Genomic DNA, 18,189 nt, shown 5'->3' with positions numbered 1-18,189 from the left:
GCATGCAGATCACCCGAAATAGAAGCCATTTAATGACCGAGATGGAGCGTCTTCTATCACTCTGGATTGAGGATTATAACCAAAAAAGAATACCTCTTAGTACAGGGAATATTCAGGCAAAAGCTCTCAATATTTTTACATCATTGAAAAAAAAAAAATTTCAAGAGGAATGTGAAAACTTTTGCAGCGAGTTTAGGATGGTTTGACCGTTTTAAAAATCGAGTTGGACTGCATAACGTAAGAATGACTGGGGAATCTGTTAGTGCTGATAAAGATTCTGTGATAAAGAATTGCTAAGGATAATTCAGGAGGGTGATTATGACGATCAGCAAATATTCAATGTCGAAATTCGTCTCTTTTGGAAACGTATGCCAACAAAATCTTTCCTAGCTAAAACTGAAGCATCTCAACCAGGATACAAAGTATCTGAAAATCGCCTCACGCTTTTATTAGGAGACAATGCAGAAGGCGACTTTAAACTCAAACCTAGTTAGTTTATCCTGCGCAAAATCCGAGATCTAACATTATTGAAGAAATCAGCACAATTGAAATTAAAAAAAAAAAAAAACTTGGATTTAATGAACTGGATAATGAAGATGTGAGAAACTCGCTCGATTCCCATTCAGAACAGTTAAGCGAGAATGAGCTCTTCAACCAGAAGAACAGCGTGCATATGAAGAAGATAAGGAGCGCGAACAAGAAGAGAATATTACGACTAAGAAGCTAACTTGAGCTAAAAAGAACTTGAGCTAATTTTCAATCACATTGAGCATGCTAAGGAAATTTTGTTTGATACTAATCCTGATATGGAACGAAGCTTCGAAGTCCGCCGAAATCTTGATAAAGCGATCGCCAGCTATCGCAGATTGCATGACAAAATGAAAAAGTCGAGCACGATTCAAACATCTTTACTTTTTTTATAAAAGAAAAAAAAAAAAAGAAAAAAAGTAACTCAATCAAATATTTAGACATTAAATAAAAAGTTAAGCAATTGATATGCGACTTCACTTATCGCGCATTAATTGGATTAATTAATCGCGTTAACTGAAGTTTTTCCTGTATATTCATTTGTTCGTGGAGCTGCTTATCTTTTGGCTCTGCAGTTTCGACTCCCGTTTGGATTGCGTCGAATCTTTAGGAGAGCTTTTTAACTGAAAGCTAGTTGGTCGATCTGTGTGAGGTAACAGAGTCTTTTCACCTTGCGACTTGTGCTTTTCCTTCCAAAAATAGGCGAACTGACCACATAAACATTTAACAATAGACTTGGCTTACATAGCATGAGATGCTTTGCCGTTACAGCCAAACAAACCATTGACTAACAGATCCAGTGGCGACCCGTACATAAGCACTATGACACTGCAGCATCCCCAAGGGAAAAATGAAAAAATTAAATTTTGTTTGTGTTTATAAATAATAGCAATGCTTACAACATTATATAAATGCAATACAACATTTAAAGGTTATTACAGCGTATATTTCAACATTGATTGAATAGTTAATAATTGGAATTGTTCTATTAACGCTTTAGATTACGAAACAAATGCACTGCGATCTAACGCCGATATTCGTTTGCGCTTGTCATTGTACGTTACGTCATTCCCACACTGCTCAAACGGCAGTGTATCTTTAGTATGCTTACGCGCCGTATTTCTGTGAAATATGAAACGTTCATTATTGGTGAGTGTGCATGGTGAACTAATTTTTTGTAAATCTTATTTTATTTTGTTAAAAAAACATATAATTATTTATTTATTATGGATACGATACAAGGCTGAATTATGACGAATGTCACTGTTGAAAATATGAAAAGAATTATATTTTTTCAATTATCGTTACACGAAACAAATACACTGCGATCTAACGCCGATATTCTTTTGGGCTTTTCATTGCTATTGATACGAAACTTATTATTGGTGCTTGTTCGTGGTGAGGATGAAATATTTTTAATAAATCAATTTTTAATATGTACATTTATTTATTAATAAATTCGTTACTGATTAGGGAGGAAAAGGATTTTTTTTTGTGTGTGTGTGTGTGTGTGTGTATATATATATATATATATATATATATATATATATATATATATATGCAGCACTCCCACTTAAAATTTTCACCGGCCGCCACTGAACAGATCATTATTTTCTTAGACTGGTTTGAAGGGCATCTGCTTAACACGGGTAAAAGAAAGATTGGCTGAATTTTTTTGCTTGGTAATTTTAGTATAAACAAACATTATACATTCATGTTGTGCCTTTTTATTTTCAGATTTTTCAGAACTTTATGTGGACGTTGAACTACTTTTAAAATTTAGAGTTTTGGATATGGTAAAGTGTCGTTGTTCATATAGGATAAGACGCTTAATGTAAAGTAACTTAGTTTAAAATAACGGGGAAAGAAATTAAAAGAAAAATAATAATGTAAACAGGTCTATGATTAGTGAGAATAACACGCGCGCGTACCATACACACACACACAGAGAGAGAGAGAGAAAAGCAGCAGCAAAGCATGCCATTCTGTTTTAAAGTGCAGAGCTGACACGTGTAAGCAAACATCCTGGTATTGTCTTATAAAAATAATAAAATTAAGAAAAGAATGGCAAAATAATCATTAATACACGCAAAAGCTTAATTGCATATTGTGTTATTCTTAACCAAAAAAATTAAATTAATCCCAAAGAAATATTCACGGCGACTCCTGCTAGAGAGAGATACTATTGTAATAGTAATGCCTCATTTTTATCGAATAGGTATATAACATACTGCCAGCTCCATATGACCGCTTGCTTTGGTTATTCAGTAATAGAATGTGTGTCTAGTAAAACTTATCCCTGGGCTTCACGATTAAAATCGCCTTCACTGATTTTTCTTTCGTCTGTATTATTTTCTGTTTTTTACAGCAATTTTATAGCGCTTCTAGTTTTTTTTTTTTAATAAAGCCAAAAATACTCTAGAGAACAGAGAGAGAGCTGGCAAGCAAGTATCATTTTCTGTAAAGTGAGGCATAGTCTGTGCGAATTTGTGTGTGTAGGCGGGGATCGGTACCTTAGTTTGGCATACATAATTCACCGTTTCTGAAAGGCCTCTCTAAAGTCCTCAAACATAATGCGCTCATTAAATGGGACTTTGTTATAGAGAGAAAATAGTCTGTTATACAGAGGGTTTGAGATTTAAAAACCTAAAAAAATGTTGCGTCTCTGACTCCAGGAGGTATTTTTTCGTGATTAATATATGGACAAAAATATTAGTTTTGTTAATGTTTTTAGAGTGCATCCCAAAAATAATTTGCTCTTTGTTTTAAGCAACAAAAACGTTTCGATATACAGAAACATATATAAGCTAAACTTAGCGAGGCTTATGTAAATAATTATAAATAAAAATCTTCTGTAAAGTAATTGCTGATGTTAACCATCGATAAAATGATCATTTGTTCATTTATATTTATCTGAATCTGAGTTTTTCTAAATATATAAAACTTTGGATTTGTAACTGAATTGTTGCAGTGATATTCTAATAAAAACAGGCACACGAAGAAGAGCCATTTCCTAGGATTTTGGAAATCCTCATGCTTTCAGAAAAGTGTTTTCAAAGCATACACGTGAAACTAACAGTCGCCGTCGTATTTCCGCGCAGCGTGATTATTGCATGCTCTGCTCTATGCGTTTGTCAACATCACGTGGTTTTTTAGGGTTATTGACACAGCTCGTTTCACCGCACGTGTTGCTTCCAATGCGCTTGCGCTGATAATGGACGTGGCCTGTATTTTGTACCTTTTTTTTTTCTATTTTTTTAATGTTTGTTTTTTTATCTTAGATAACTTTGCGGGGAAAAACACTAGATTTAAAATATTTCTAGAGATAGAGAGTTGAGGTTTGATAGTAAAGTATATTTGAATACGACTGTCAGCCACTTGTACGAGAACCTTAAAATAGATTGAGAATTTCTACACGACCTCTTATTATATATATGGTTTAATGGGTATCCTAGATTTTAGTTACTAAATTGTTATTTTTATCATTGCTCTTCCCAGCGGAACTTCGTGTTTGGCCTACTTATATATATATATATTTCCATAGAGAGAGAATTTTTGTAATAACATACTTTGGCAAATATGCATTGAAAAAATGCATCGGAACTGTTAAATGTTTATCATATAATTGGGATGCATCGTGCTTGCAAAAAAAAAAAAAAAAGCGCGAGTATTTGTTTTCCTATTTAGAGATTGTTTTGCTTGCTGAATAGTTACTCGGGATTTGAAGTTATATAATTTTGCCATTTTTATTGTAAATATATACATATTTATTTAGAATTATATTTGTTTATATTATAAACAACTGATTATTTAAGATTAATTGAAAATTTTTAAATTCTAAAGATTTAAGGGGAGATCTTTTTTTTTCCCCAGTATATTCGAACATACCCATTCATACCACGCGGTGGTGAATGTGATCGCTAAATATCTGACTGTTGAAAAATAATCAAGAAGTGATTCGTAAGCATTCACCACTGTCAGTTAGTGATAACGTTAAAAGAGGGACGGTGTATTATAGAAGTTCAGAAGAATGGTTTTATTCCTTTCCTATATTCTCCAAGAAAATAAATGAATTATTTTAGTGCTTGCATTGCAGCCACTCTGTAGTGCCTCGTAGCACAAGTTAGGGGGTAAAAAAAATCCGAGATAATTCGTCCTTTGATTGGGGGTGTGGAGCGGGTGACATGAGTTCGATTTTCGTCATGAAGAAAAGAAACGACGCTTCCTCTGGTCATGGGCGTTTTCATTTGAAGGTGAGTTAGCCTTTCTCGTATGGGGATGGGGGGGGGACGCAGGTTCATGTTGCAGAACGGGCAAATTGGCCAAAGAATATACGCAATTCATAGATATGTAGTAAATGGTAGATGATGTAGTATCTTCATAAACAAACAAACAGGAATTAAAGGATAGCAAATCTTTCTTTTCAGTCCATTTTCTCCACCGAGTAACAAGTTTTTCCAGAAGTTTTGGAACTTATGGAAAAACGTTTTGACTTCTTTGACTTTTCATTTTGAAAGTGAAGAAGCCAAAAACCTTTTGACTTCTTCACTTTCAAAATGAATACTTTGATTTTAATACCTTTAATTTAGAAAATAACCAGAAGCCCGATGGAACCAAGTCTAGACTGTAGAATGCTTCATAGCTTCGTTTAGTTCACTAGCTTTCGAGGAAGTCAGACTTGAAATTATAGAGCATCATGGACTTCGAACATACGTCGAGAAATAGGGATGAAAATAAAGGAAATACAGCAAGGCTCCTTGTTTAAAGTTGTAATATTTGGATACATGTACAATATGGTCAGCTTTTTTTTTTGTAAATGTCTTTAGGTAGTATATTAAATAGTGTGTGTGTATGTGTGTGTGTATATATATATATATATATATATATATTGACAGTATTCTAATTTCAGCCGAGATAAATTTTCTCTTCTTGGATTGACTTTCACATCTAGCATATTCAGACACAAAAAAATGACATCGATAGCTTCCAAAAACTTTTTTTGTTGTTGTTGAAAATAATAATAATAAAGTTTTATTTTAAACATCCCTCACTAAACTCGCACATTCTAAAGTCCGGGAGTATTTAAGATTTATAATGTTCTTTCGCATTTGGGGGTGGTTTACCCAAAACTTCCTTAAAATTCTCTTTATATATATATATACAGAAGGCAGTCCGCTTAATACCTGATCTCTTTTAGAAAGAGAGATCATCCAGTCACTTTCTCCTACCTTTTGGTTTCTTCATCGTCTTTGTTTAAAGATATTTCCATGGGTGTTGCTCCGCCGAACTCGCCATTACTATTCCTCCGCTTACCTCAGTTCACTTCCAAACTTGTCCAACCAACTTCTCATTTGTCTTCGTTCCATGTACCTCTGTTATTTGGAACAACCTTCTACTGTTTTAACTAATGACTGCAACCCCATCTTTTCAAGAAATGTAAACAGATTCCTTCCTTCTTTTTATCTTGCTCACAAATGGTACTGGTGTGACCTGTCTTGTGTAGAGTTTAAAGAGAGAGAGTGCTTGAAAGCAGATTTAGAAAATAGAAAGTTCAAATGACATTAATGACACACAAGTTAATATTACTCACTGCAATAGTTTAATATCATGTTAATGTTAAATCATAATTCGTAGAAATCGGTGAGTTGGTATCGATTATGCCTTTCGTTTGGAAAGACCAGGATTCGAATCTCGTCTAGGATGTGAATAACTTTTATAAAGTGTTTTCCATCCTGCAAAACACGCAAACTATCCAGGAGAACGTGCTATCTACAGACCATGTACTGACTCTTAACATAGGTGCTTCTTCCATAATTCCAAACAACAGCTGCAGCATATCTTAAACAAACGTAAGTCATATCCAGTCTTTGATTGTAGTTACTGTGATAAAAATCCTTCCATCGTTTAAATTACTCATTTCGAAATTTGTAGAACAAATTTTGATCGGTCGATTGATTGATTTGATATGATTGATATGATCTAAGTATATATCAACATTTGATTGATATGATTAAAAGAAATGAATGCGTTCATTTGTTCTAATCATATCAATCAAATCAATATGTTCTAATCATATTTTTAATGTAAATTTTTGAAATCTATTTTTGGTAAGTTTTGAATGCTGAATAAGAATGATGCAGCCGAAGCGTATGGTTCTGCTACGTTGATCTGTGCATTTAAATTCAGATACCATTATTCCGGGTGTGTGTGGGGGGGGGTTTGAATCCCATCCTGTAAACTTATCGTACATTAGTACCGTGAATAGGGTTAATGGTTGGTAATTCTGACACTGTGCTCTATAGTTGCAAACGTGACACGTTTTTCAAGTTACTTCACGGCTTAAATAAGCAGACCGAGCAGTGAAATTCATCTACCACTTACGTACATTTACAAAGATCTACGCCATTGCGGAATTCGAATCCACAGTCTGTTAGCTCTAGAGTAAGTAGATCCACTCAGCTAACCAGGTCATTATCACTGAAAAGACTGATTGAAAATAACTTGGTTTATAAAACAGAAATAGCAGATTCCATTTAAACGAGTATTTTGACTTGTGTTGTTGGGTATGCATATTACTTTGACCGTTTAATGACTTAATGCAGCAAGTAAAATAAGAATACTTTATTGCCAATATTTTACTGTAGTTACCGAGGCATTCTCAAGGTCATAGTAGGACACACAAGGCAAAAATGATAGAGCCGGAATATTTAAGCTGGCATGCTAATGTCTTTGCTGCGCTCTCTAAGTACAGTAGGTCAAGGGTGGCTGGTTTTGTTAGATGCATTTCAGATAAAATTAGCTTTTGTTCATTGTGCGAAGTTGCACCTCACAAAATAAATTTTGTCCTTCCGTTTACAAGCTATTTTTGAACTAAGAATGGAACTCATTTTACTTAGGTTTGTTATTTAGATTCTTTATTTAAAAAAAAAATATATATATATATACATACATACAGTCATACCCTGACTTACGCGAATCCGGAGTTACGCGGTTTCTTATTTGTACGTATTCCCAACCCGCTTCATGCCTCATCACTAGTCGTATCTTTCCTGCGCCGGCCGCATTCGCCATTGTCGCACATGCTGTGAACAAACACTGACGTGTTTCGCGCGGTCTCCATTCATACACGACTTTTAGTCTACAAACCTTGTGACTGTTTAATGTTATGTTCTTGATAAAAAATTTTATCACAAAAAACAATAATGTCGTCCAAAAGAAGCAAATCCGATTCTTCTACAGCTAGCAAGAAAAGAAAAACATTGACTTTGGAAACAAAACTCAACATTATTAAGGATTTTGAAGGCGGAATAAAAAATGTATGAGATATCAAAGAAGTTCGATCTACAGGAATCCACAGTAAGAACAATCATGAAAGATAAAGAAAGAATTCTCGCTGCTGTGAAAAATGCCCAATCATTGAATTCAAGCATGATTCATAAACGTCATGGGATTATTAGTGAGATGGAAACGATGTTTAAATTATGGTGTGATAATCAAGTGAGAGTAAAAAATTGTCCAGTTGATCAAACGACAATATGTAGCCAAGCCAAGCTGATTTTTGAGAGGCTAAAAGTAGAAGCTGGAGAAGCGGCCAAAGAAGAAAATTTCGTGGCCAGTAATGGTTGGTTCAACCGATTTAAAAATCACTGTAACTGGCACAGCATCGCAGAGAGTGGAGAGGCAGCAAGCGCTGATAAAGAGGCTTCATCTGCTTTTCCTGAGACACTTAAGGCTATCGAGGAAGGTAGCTATATCAGTCAAACAATATTAATGTAGACGAGACCGGCTTGTTCTGGAAAAAGATGCCTAAGAGAACTTTCATCGCATGTGAAGAAGAAACGTTTCCTGGCTTTAAGGCTTCCAAAGACCGGTTGACAGTAATGCTTGGTGGAAATGCAGCTGGTGATTGCAAGTTAAAACCTCTCTTAATTTATCGCTCTGAAAATCCAAGAGCTCTGAAAAAAAAAAAATCTAAAGCTGGCTTGCCAGTGATTTGGAAGTCAAATTCTAAAGCTTGGGTGACAGCTTCTATTTTTGAAGACTGGTTTGGTCACCACTTCATACCTGAAGTTGAACGTTATTGCCAGTTTAAAAAAATTCTGTTTAAAGTTATGCTCATTATTGATAATGCACCTGGTCACCCTCCTGCAACTTTAATTGATTTTGATCCATGTGTAAAAGTTGTTTTCTTGCCTCCAAATACAACCAGCTTACTTCAACCGATGGACCAAGGAATTATCAAAACATTCAAAGCGTACTACACACGCCATTCGTTTGCACGTCTGAATGAAGCTATGAGGCAAAATGAGTAACTGTCTGTTAAAGAGTTTTGGAAACAGTTTTATGTTTTAGATGCTATAAGGATTATCGGAGATTCTTGGGGTGAAATTTCCCAAAAAACCTTGAATGGTGTCTGGAAAAAATTTTGTCCATCCTTTTTTTAAATGCAAAATGGAAATGTTGCCAGAAACTGATCAAGTTGCTGAGGCAATAGAAGAAGTTGTCAACCTTGCCAGGCAATTAGATTTAGAAGTCGACAGTGAAGATGTCAGCGAGCTGTTAGACTCGCATAACAAGGAGCTTACAATCGACGAGCTCATAGAAATGCATGAGCAAAGCGCTACTGAAGAGACTGAAACCTCAGATCCAGTTCTACCAGAAAAGCACATGACAATTGCAAAATTAACAGGTCTCAGCTTAATTAAGAAAGGTTTACAGATTTTGGAGGACATAGATTCTAACGAGGAACGAATTGTAGCCACGGCAAGGAATAAAAAAATCATTGGCTTGCTATGAAGAAATTTTGGTTGACAAGAAAAAGACATTATGCTGTCAGACGAATCTATTAGATTTTATGAAACCATCGACATCGAAATAACTTTCTTTTTTTTTTATGTACGAAAAGCTACAATTATATTTATATTTCTTAAAAAATATAGGTGTTTTTGTAAACCTTTGGTCCCAATTAACTAATATTTTGTATGTTTGTATATATAAATTACATTCAAAATTATACCCCAAGTTACAAGAATTCCACTTACGTGCTTTTTGTTGGTCCCACCTACCACGTAACTTCAGGGTATCACTGTATGAATATATGTATGTATGTATATATATATATATATATACATGTATATATATATATATACATATACACACACACACACACACACACACATATATATATACATGTGTGTGTGTGTGTGTGTGTGTGTGTGTGTGTGTGTGTGTGTGTGTGTGTATATATATATATATATATATATCCTTTCTGATTGAAACAGACTCCAATTTTTGTTTCTGTCGAACCATTGGCAGATTCACATTTGGGAGGGGAATCGAATTGTGCAGTATGGTAACGTTGCTCTGGATGGATGCAATTTAAGATATATAGACGAGACGATGTCCATTTGATTCAGTTTCAATCTGTGCATTTTTGTTGGCCGAATGATTCGAATTAACATTAATTATTCCTCACTGGCTGAATGGAATATAATGAAATTTTGATATTATTATTATTATTATGTGACACCTCCAGGGAGTCCTAAGACTCATCGAAGGAGAGTGTATTTAGGATCTACTTAAAATCTGTTGAACCATTTCAGTTTTGGTTTCAATCGGCCCAATTTTTTGAAGCAAAATATGTCTACTGTTGCTATATGCATGCCCTCTACCTTCCTTAACATAGTTGTTTTTCCAGTTGTTATATACAGGGTGTTCGGGATAAATTTGACAGTTTCGTAAGGAAAAAGAAAATCTTCTTTGTATCTATTAAATTTAATGAATTGACAAAAAAACATTACAGGCAGAGTTAATTACAATACTATCAACAAGATTTACTCAAAATAACCACCATTAGCATCGATCACAGCTTCAATTCTGCTTCGGAACCTCGAACAAGCTGATGCTACAGTCTCCCTGGGAAGGGCCGCAAAAACTGTTTTAATTTTATCCATTAACTGGGCTTTTGTATTACTGGAAGTGCGATTGGTGTCTTTTTCAACTGCGCCCCATACAAAATAATCCATGGGGTTAAGGTCTGGGGAGTTTGGAGGCCAAACATTTGTACTGGTGAAGTCGTAGAAATTTTCAGATAACCATTTTTGACTTTTCCCAGAGGTGTGGCAAGGGGCCGAATCCTGCTGCCATACATACGGCCTACCATTGGCTACCCTTGTTATCCAGGGCTTGACTACAGTTAGCAACTCCACGAACAAAGCCCGAATTCCAATGTCAGGGTTCTTCAACACCTGTTCCTGCAGATTTGCGAGGAATTCTGCTGTACGAACGCAATCAGATCGTCTGCTAGGGATCTTTCTTCTTGCTACATCCTCGTAGTCACCATTGCAAGTCTCTAGTTCATGCCTGATTGTTTTTACTGTATTCAGGGAGCATTGGGCAGCAGTCGTAATATCCTTATTTTGATGGCGGGCACGAATCATCATGATACAAGTTATTCTCTTCCATGATTCAGGTGGGTTCCAGCTATCCATCCTTTCTGACATCTTGTATATGAATGAAGAAGGGTCCAAACTTTTAAATGAAGAGAAGTGTGTGTTAATACATGTAACTTACGGAAAAATATAATTAATTATAAATATGTCAAATTTATCCCGAACACCCTGTATACTCTCATATCTTACAGAATACATTAACTTCTGTTTAACATTCGTTGCCACCAATGAGCATTCTGTCTTTATGCGATTTTAAAACCTTGTTAATCATTTTACTAATCAATTCGCATTCTTCCTTTCTTTTTAATGATCGGGCGTTCCATCCGTATCATCACTGCAAAGATCATTACTTTAACATTTCTCATTTTTGTGTCATTACTATCATCATAGCATAGGATTTTTTGTTGTTGTTTTGTTTTTCCCTGTTGTCATTCTTAATTTAATATCATCTCCATTGGCCATCATTTCTTATTCTGGATCCCGGTAAATCATAACTTTCATCTCTATTTTATCTCGCTTGATTATAAATTCATTAAAATTGCTACTAGCCATCACTTTTTGTTTACTAATATTTAAATTATGCTTCTTTTGCTTTCCTTCTTCGGTCAATAAATAACAGAATCAGTCGCACCAAATTTTTAAGTTCTGCTGTGAGTAATACATCATCTGCACATCTCAAATGATTTTACTACTTCCAGTTTCAGTTCTTGCTGGTGCATTATCTTAATCAGCCATTCTCAAAACATATTCACTGTAAATATTAAAAAAGAAGATAAGAGAGATAATATACACTCCTACTTCCCTCCTTTCTCGAACACTCGTTGCACCAAAGATTTTTGATGGAAGTTTCTTGATTGCTTTACAGTTCTCTGATTAAGATAATTAGATGTTCAGATATGTCTGTCGCTCTTATCACTTTTATTAACTGTCAGAAGCTTTCCTATAAACGATAAAATGGATGAATACTCCCAGTTTGAAATTTTGAATCCTTATTATGTAACTCTAAAACAGCCTGACTCATAATGAATATGCATAACTTTTTACACTGCATTGAATTTAAAATTAACTGATTACGAAATGTTATTGTATTTCGTAATCAGTTAAATGTATATGGTCATGTTTTTAACGGAATAGTATGGATAGATTGATTGGCTTGAGTATTTTGCCTTTGATCACCTTAAGATTCTGTGAATCTGGTGAATCTGAAGTTGAATTGTGATTATGCAACTGTTGCTGCACTGGAAGAAAACGAGGAATTATAGATGAAACTTGACCAAATAATAGTAGTAGAAAATTAGTTCAATGGAAATAACGGACGCTGGACACAAGCCGAAAATTTCGTATATACGAATCAAAATCATCACTTCGGATAAAATGGAGAAAAAATGTATTGTGTGGTTGGGATTTAGGATTGGCAGTTCCTAGCAAACTCCCTAGTTTTATAAATAAACAGAATACGTTTTCTTATAACTTTGGAAATGTATAGATATATAAAAAATCAAACACATTTCCAAAACAGTTACTTTGCAAATACTTTCCAGATCACATCGTAAGGAATCAGACAAAAAAGATAAACACTAATTTTTGTTGTGTATTCATTGATCTTATTACAACCACATAGATAATGCTGTGATATTTGTATATGTCCAAATACCCGAGTAGTAGGAGCACTTTTGTTCTCCTCTTTAAGCACACTGAAAACTATTATAACCTTCCTCACCATTTTTGATGGATGATCCAGCTGACATAAAAGTGTCACAAGGAGTGGCTTCATAGTTCTCTGGTATGTTACTAGAAAAGACACTGCTCTGCCATAGATATGATACGGATTTATCACTATTTTTGGACTAGTTTGTACGGGCGTCAGAATGGGAAGATCTAATAATTTTCGAAAGAACATTACATTGAAAGAACATTGGAGAGGGTACACAGTATGATCATAAATTTTGAAAGAACATTGGAGAGGGTAGACAGTATGATCATAAGCATTTATTTAAAACTCCCTGAAAATTATATATAGTTCCATTTTTTTTTTTTTTAAATAACGAAACCTGTGGTGCGTTCATAATTAGAAGAAACACACGTATAAACCACAGTGAAAATTATTTAATTGTAAATATTTCATCCTAAGTATCTTAGGACATCATCAGTACAGTTTTTGGATTTACACATCAAAAGAAAAGAAGACGGTTCCATCGCCACTTCTGTCTTTCGCAAGCCTACATTCTCAGGTCGCTACATTCACAATTCTTCTGCTCATCATCCATCTCAGAAATCTGGCATTATTAAATCACTAGTTTCCAGAGCACACAAATTCTGCTCCTCCGAAGAATCTTTAAACCAGGAATTAGAAGTTATCAAAAATACAGCCATCCTAAATGGATATAATCCCAAAACAACTCAAAAAATCATCAGTGACTTCTGCATACATCAAACCAGACAGGAAGAAGTGCATAGGATTCCCATACCTTACGTTAAAGGCATCTCAGAACTTCTTTCTAAAATTATGAAGAAATACAATTTTGCCACTACTTGTATACAAACCTATCAACCAAATTTACAACTTATTACCTTCTCCTAAGGACAAATTCTCATGTTACCTTGATGTTACCTGGTGTTTATGAGATTCCATGCTCGTGCAAATTATCTTACTTTGGACAGACAGGTAGGTCTGTTCAGAAATGCATCTCGGAACATCAAGACCACGTTCGTCTTCTTAAACCGCAGAAATCTGGCCTCTCTCAACATGGAATTGAAAATCCAAACCATAGGATCCATTGGGAAAAGGCTGAACTTTTACATAGATCTTTATTTAAACATGAACGTTTATACAAAGAAAGTTCTGAAGCCCTACTACACAGACCAAACCTAAACTGCAACGATGTTCTTACTATTCCTAAAGTATGGGAAATTATCATACAAAACTGTGTTAAATAATTAACGGTTTTTTTTTTTTTTTTTTTTGTACTACTTTAGCACGTTATGCACGTTTTCATGAGATTCTATTGTAATCATGCGCCCTAACTGTATGTTATTCCTAATTTTTGTTTAAATACTGTACTGATGATGTCCTAAGATACTTAGGATGAAATATTTACAATTAAATAATTTTCACTGTGGTTTATACGTGTGTTTCTTCTAATTATATATAGTTCCAATTTGTTGTAAGTGTATAAAACAGATTTGTGGGCATGGTTTACGAAACATTCTCTGAACAGTTAATACAGCTCATTTTAATATAAACATGATAGTACACCCTCTTTCCAAAAATCAGTCCACCTTTGCCATGAGTTTCCCCAGTCCTGAAGTTACTTCAGGTGCAAACTTTGTTTGCTTACACTTGGATAAAGGATTAAACTAAATATATAATTTATAGTCTAACCAAGTGATAAACTTCCAACATGTACTGATTCAATGTTTGGAAAACCAAGGACACTTAGCCAGTTGTGAACTGTCAAGACCTGTAAGTAAGTATTGATGACAGTAATGAACTGTTTGAATTTTAACTGTGGGTAAAAACTACCCAATCAATTTTGGTTAGCATCCTATTACAGTTGACAAAGAAATTCACATAGTATTTATTGTATTGTCTCTGAAGTATCGTTTTCACTAGATATGCAACATGATCTTTAACTCTGTGAAAGATCTGGTGATTTCATAATATAACTGTTTCAGAAAGGTTTCTATCCATAAATTCATGTACTTTGACATAATGAGTTATGTAGATAATTACATCTGCCATTGCTTGGTTATTTTATTAGCTTCGGTCAAATTTCATTAAATTTTGAAGCCTACATTGAAATTTTTTTTTTTACATTTTACAAAAAAAATAAATATATATAAATGTATAGCCATTGTAAGAACATTTTTTATAACTTGTAATCTTAATCCTTGTTGAAAACCCATGGAAGCAGCATATGAGATGAAAAAATATAAATGTATCCTGTAATAGCTGAGAATACCCTCTTGCATAAAGAAGCTTAGATTTATACAGTAGAAACGTTTTATTTATAGAGTCAGTAAAAAAAAAGCGCCAAGTACTGAGAAGGCAGATTGACTGCACCTTATCAGCTACTATTTGCTGACATTATTTTTTAATAATTACTGATTTATTTATTGTTGATGGTATGATAAATAGTATAAAAAAAATAGAAAAAAAATCCCTAGTTCATTCATTTACAAAATGTACTGTAGGTTTGTAAATAGCCTTTTGTGGTTGGGAGCAACATAAAAGATGCGAAGCTTCTAAAATGTAACTAACTTCCTGCCTTCTCGGTACTTGGTTCACTTTTTAACCTATGAGAGGTTTTTATGTGATATTGTGCGCTTTTTAAGATGATGCAGGCAAAAGAGTTCAGGAATAAATTGCCCAGAATGGTTAAGTGATGCCTGTACAGTGTCTTTGGCCATTTACATTCTTCTCCTTCCGTTTTTTTTTTTTTTTTTTTCCAACTGTGTAGAAATTTTCTGGCATTCCAAATGTAATCAGAAATAGTTAGTGATGTGATTTCTCCCTCCTCGTCATTTTAATCTTGTTGAAATAAGATTTTTGATGATTGTAAACAACATCAGGAACAGCTATGTTCCTGATTTAGTAGAAATTTATTAATGCTGCCTGTACAAACAGATGTGGCTAGGTTTTTAGTACCCTTGCTAGATCCATAACTCAGCACCTTTTAATAAAATAAAAAAAAATCTACAAATAACATCTTTTATTTCCCATCAGCATGGTCAAAACCATTTAGTCCTAACTTACTTTCGGAAATTGCTGGGGCGAGAACCTCTGCCCTTAACCATTCACGGATAGATGGCCAAAGACTATCAGTGATTTTAAATAGCTAACAACTGTGATCTCTAAAACTGTATATCTGAAATAGTGAGTTCTTAGGTTGATTTTTTCTTGGGGTGTGGGGTTAAAAACCCAAGTTTGGGGAGGACCTACTTTGTCTATGCTAGAGATTGACTAACTTGGGAACTAGTCAAAGAAAGTCTTAGAAAAAGTTCCTCTAGGCAATGACTAGAATTAAGCTTAGAATGTTCTTTCTTCAAGCAGTCTCTCACTGTGGATGTAAATGCGATTTTGGCTTTAGTAATTATATTAAAATAAAAATGACTACTATGGAAATAAGAAGTTTCTATTCCATGAAATAAAATTTTTGATTTTGATTTCTTTATTTTTTTATTTTTTTTTTAATTTTGAGGTAAAAAAATGCAAAGATCAACAAAATGAGTGTAAAAATTTTGCTTGGAGTAGCAAAAAAAAAAGCAACTTGATCTCCTTTAACAGAATGTGAGGAAAATTGAATAAAAAAGTTGATTACATACGAATGGTTGGAAAGAGATCCAGAAGAAGGCTAAGAACTAGATGAGTTGATACAACATCATCTAGTGCTTTTAAAAGCCATATTGTAAAAGCTGATGGTACTGGATACTTTGCAAATAAGAAATACATTTGTGAGCAAATTTTTGATAAGAAGATAGTAATAATATTGCAAACTTAATTGTCTTTGAATACTTATAATATTTTCTAGAACCCTTGCAGATACCTATCAGGAAATGATGCTAAAACTCACAGAATATAATAAAGACTAACAGTCTGTAAAGTAACAGAGAGAAGATAATAAAGACTAAAGTAAAAAATGCCTCCATAGTACATTTGGAGTACTACAGGACACATTTTCGATAGTAAAAGACCTCCCAAGATCAATTCTCATCATAAGGAGAGGTTTTTTTTTGCTTCCCAGAAGCTCAGGTTTTTGATCCCATAAAACAGCTATATCAGCATGCACAATTAACAGAACAAAAATACTATTTAATGGATAGCAGATGATTCAAGTGCAGACTGAATTGTGTAGTTTGACCAGGGCCATACATATCATCACAGGTGCACAAGGCTCTAAAATTAGGTCAATTTAAAGGTCCCAAACAATGAGGGATTGGCCCTAGAGCATCAAGCACTTAAGGCCTTGCCCATCTTGGGGAAAGTGTAAGTACAGCCCTGAGTGTGACAGCGGATCACATATTGTAGAGCAGCTTATCTCAGTGAGTCCCACTCTGTGGAAGTGTGGAATCTTTTATACTTTATCCTTTACACTTCATCCAAGTTACAGTGGGAGATGTGCGATGTGAGGTGGAAAGAGACTGTTGTAGGTGCCAAAACAAAAGGAGTGTCAAAGATTAGAGAAGCTTAAGGTAATGCTTATTGCAAGAATAGAAATTGTTTCCTGTTTGAGAACCTTGATATTAACAAAAGTAAGATCAAGTGAAATGTTTAATACTCTATCCAAGTGTAAAGTTACACTTGAATAAAGGATTAAATCAAGAATATAATTTCTTGGCATCTTTAATTTATAGTATAATCAAGTGGAAAAACTTCCAATATCTATCTCTAATCCAGAGTATTTTAATAATAAAGTGTGACATCTTTTGGCTACTCTTATATGAAAATATGACTTCTGTATTACTTCAACCTTGGTATCACTTCTGGGTCTGGCTCCCACTGATGATACCTTAATAAAGGTCAAAACCGGTCTGGGTAATGACCCTTCCCATAATGCATAGCATAATACATGCCATAGGGATATGTGCTTTGCATCATGGGATACTAAGGTAAGTGATGTGAGGTCATTAGCTTCTATATACTAGTTGTCCAGTCCTGAAATTACTTAAAGTGCAAACTTTACTTCCTTACACTTGGATAAAGGATTAATCCAAGAATATAATTTCTTGGCATCTTTAATTTATGTATCTTTAAGTGTAGCATTTTTCACTTCAATTGAAACTTTATCTTTGTTTTTAATAACTGTAATACCAGTGCTGTGAGTTGATCTTGGCCTGCAGCATCTGAGTTTGATATATCATCATCATTAAATTTAACAGTTTGAATCTTAGTATCTAAAGTAATAGGTTTATACCTTCTTTTCGCTGGAGCAACAACATCCTAATCTGAATTTTGTCTGCCATTATTAACACTAATAAAATAAAATAATAGTCATAAACTGTTTATAATTTACCAAAACATTCAGAGGTGGAGTAAACAATGATGGCATAAATAAAAGTTCATGAATATTCTTCATCAGTTGATGCATGGCAGCATAGTTATTACTGGTCATAATTAAAATGCATTGTATGAGCAAATTGTCATAAAGTGAAGCATCATAAGGCACTGTATTATTGTATGTGGGAGTAATATTTATGCATCTGTTCCCAT

General features: G+C 34.2%; 1 protein-coding gene across 2 annotated transcripts in view; it reads left to right on the top strand.

The window, feature by feature from the left end:
- Nucleotides 1–18,189, top strand: part of LOC150110567 (max dimerization protein 1-like) — a 144,088-nt gene that overhangs the window by 91,535 nt on the left and 34,364 nt on the right. The window lies entirely within an intron of this gene.

This window comes from Typopeltis vanoorti, chromosome 1 (assembly GCF_054136105.1).
Source record: "Typopeltis vanoorti isolate ZY-2024b chromosome 1, IOZ_Tvanoo_1.0, whole genome shotgun sequence".
NCBI classification, from domain to species: Eukaryota; Metazoa; Arthropoda; class Arachnida; order Uropygi; family Thelyphonidae; genus Typopeltis; species Typopeltis vanoorti.
The sequence above is the reverse complement of the archived record's forward strand: the minus strand, read 5'-3'. Positions and strand labels throughout refer to the sequence as shown.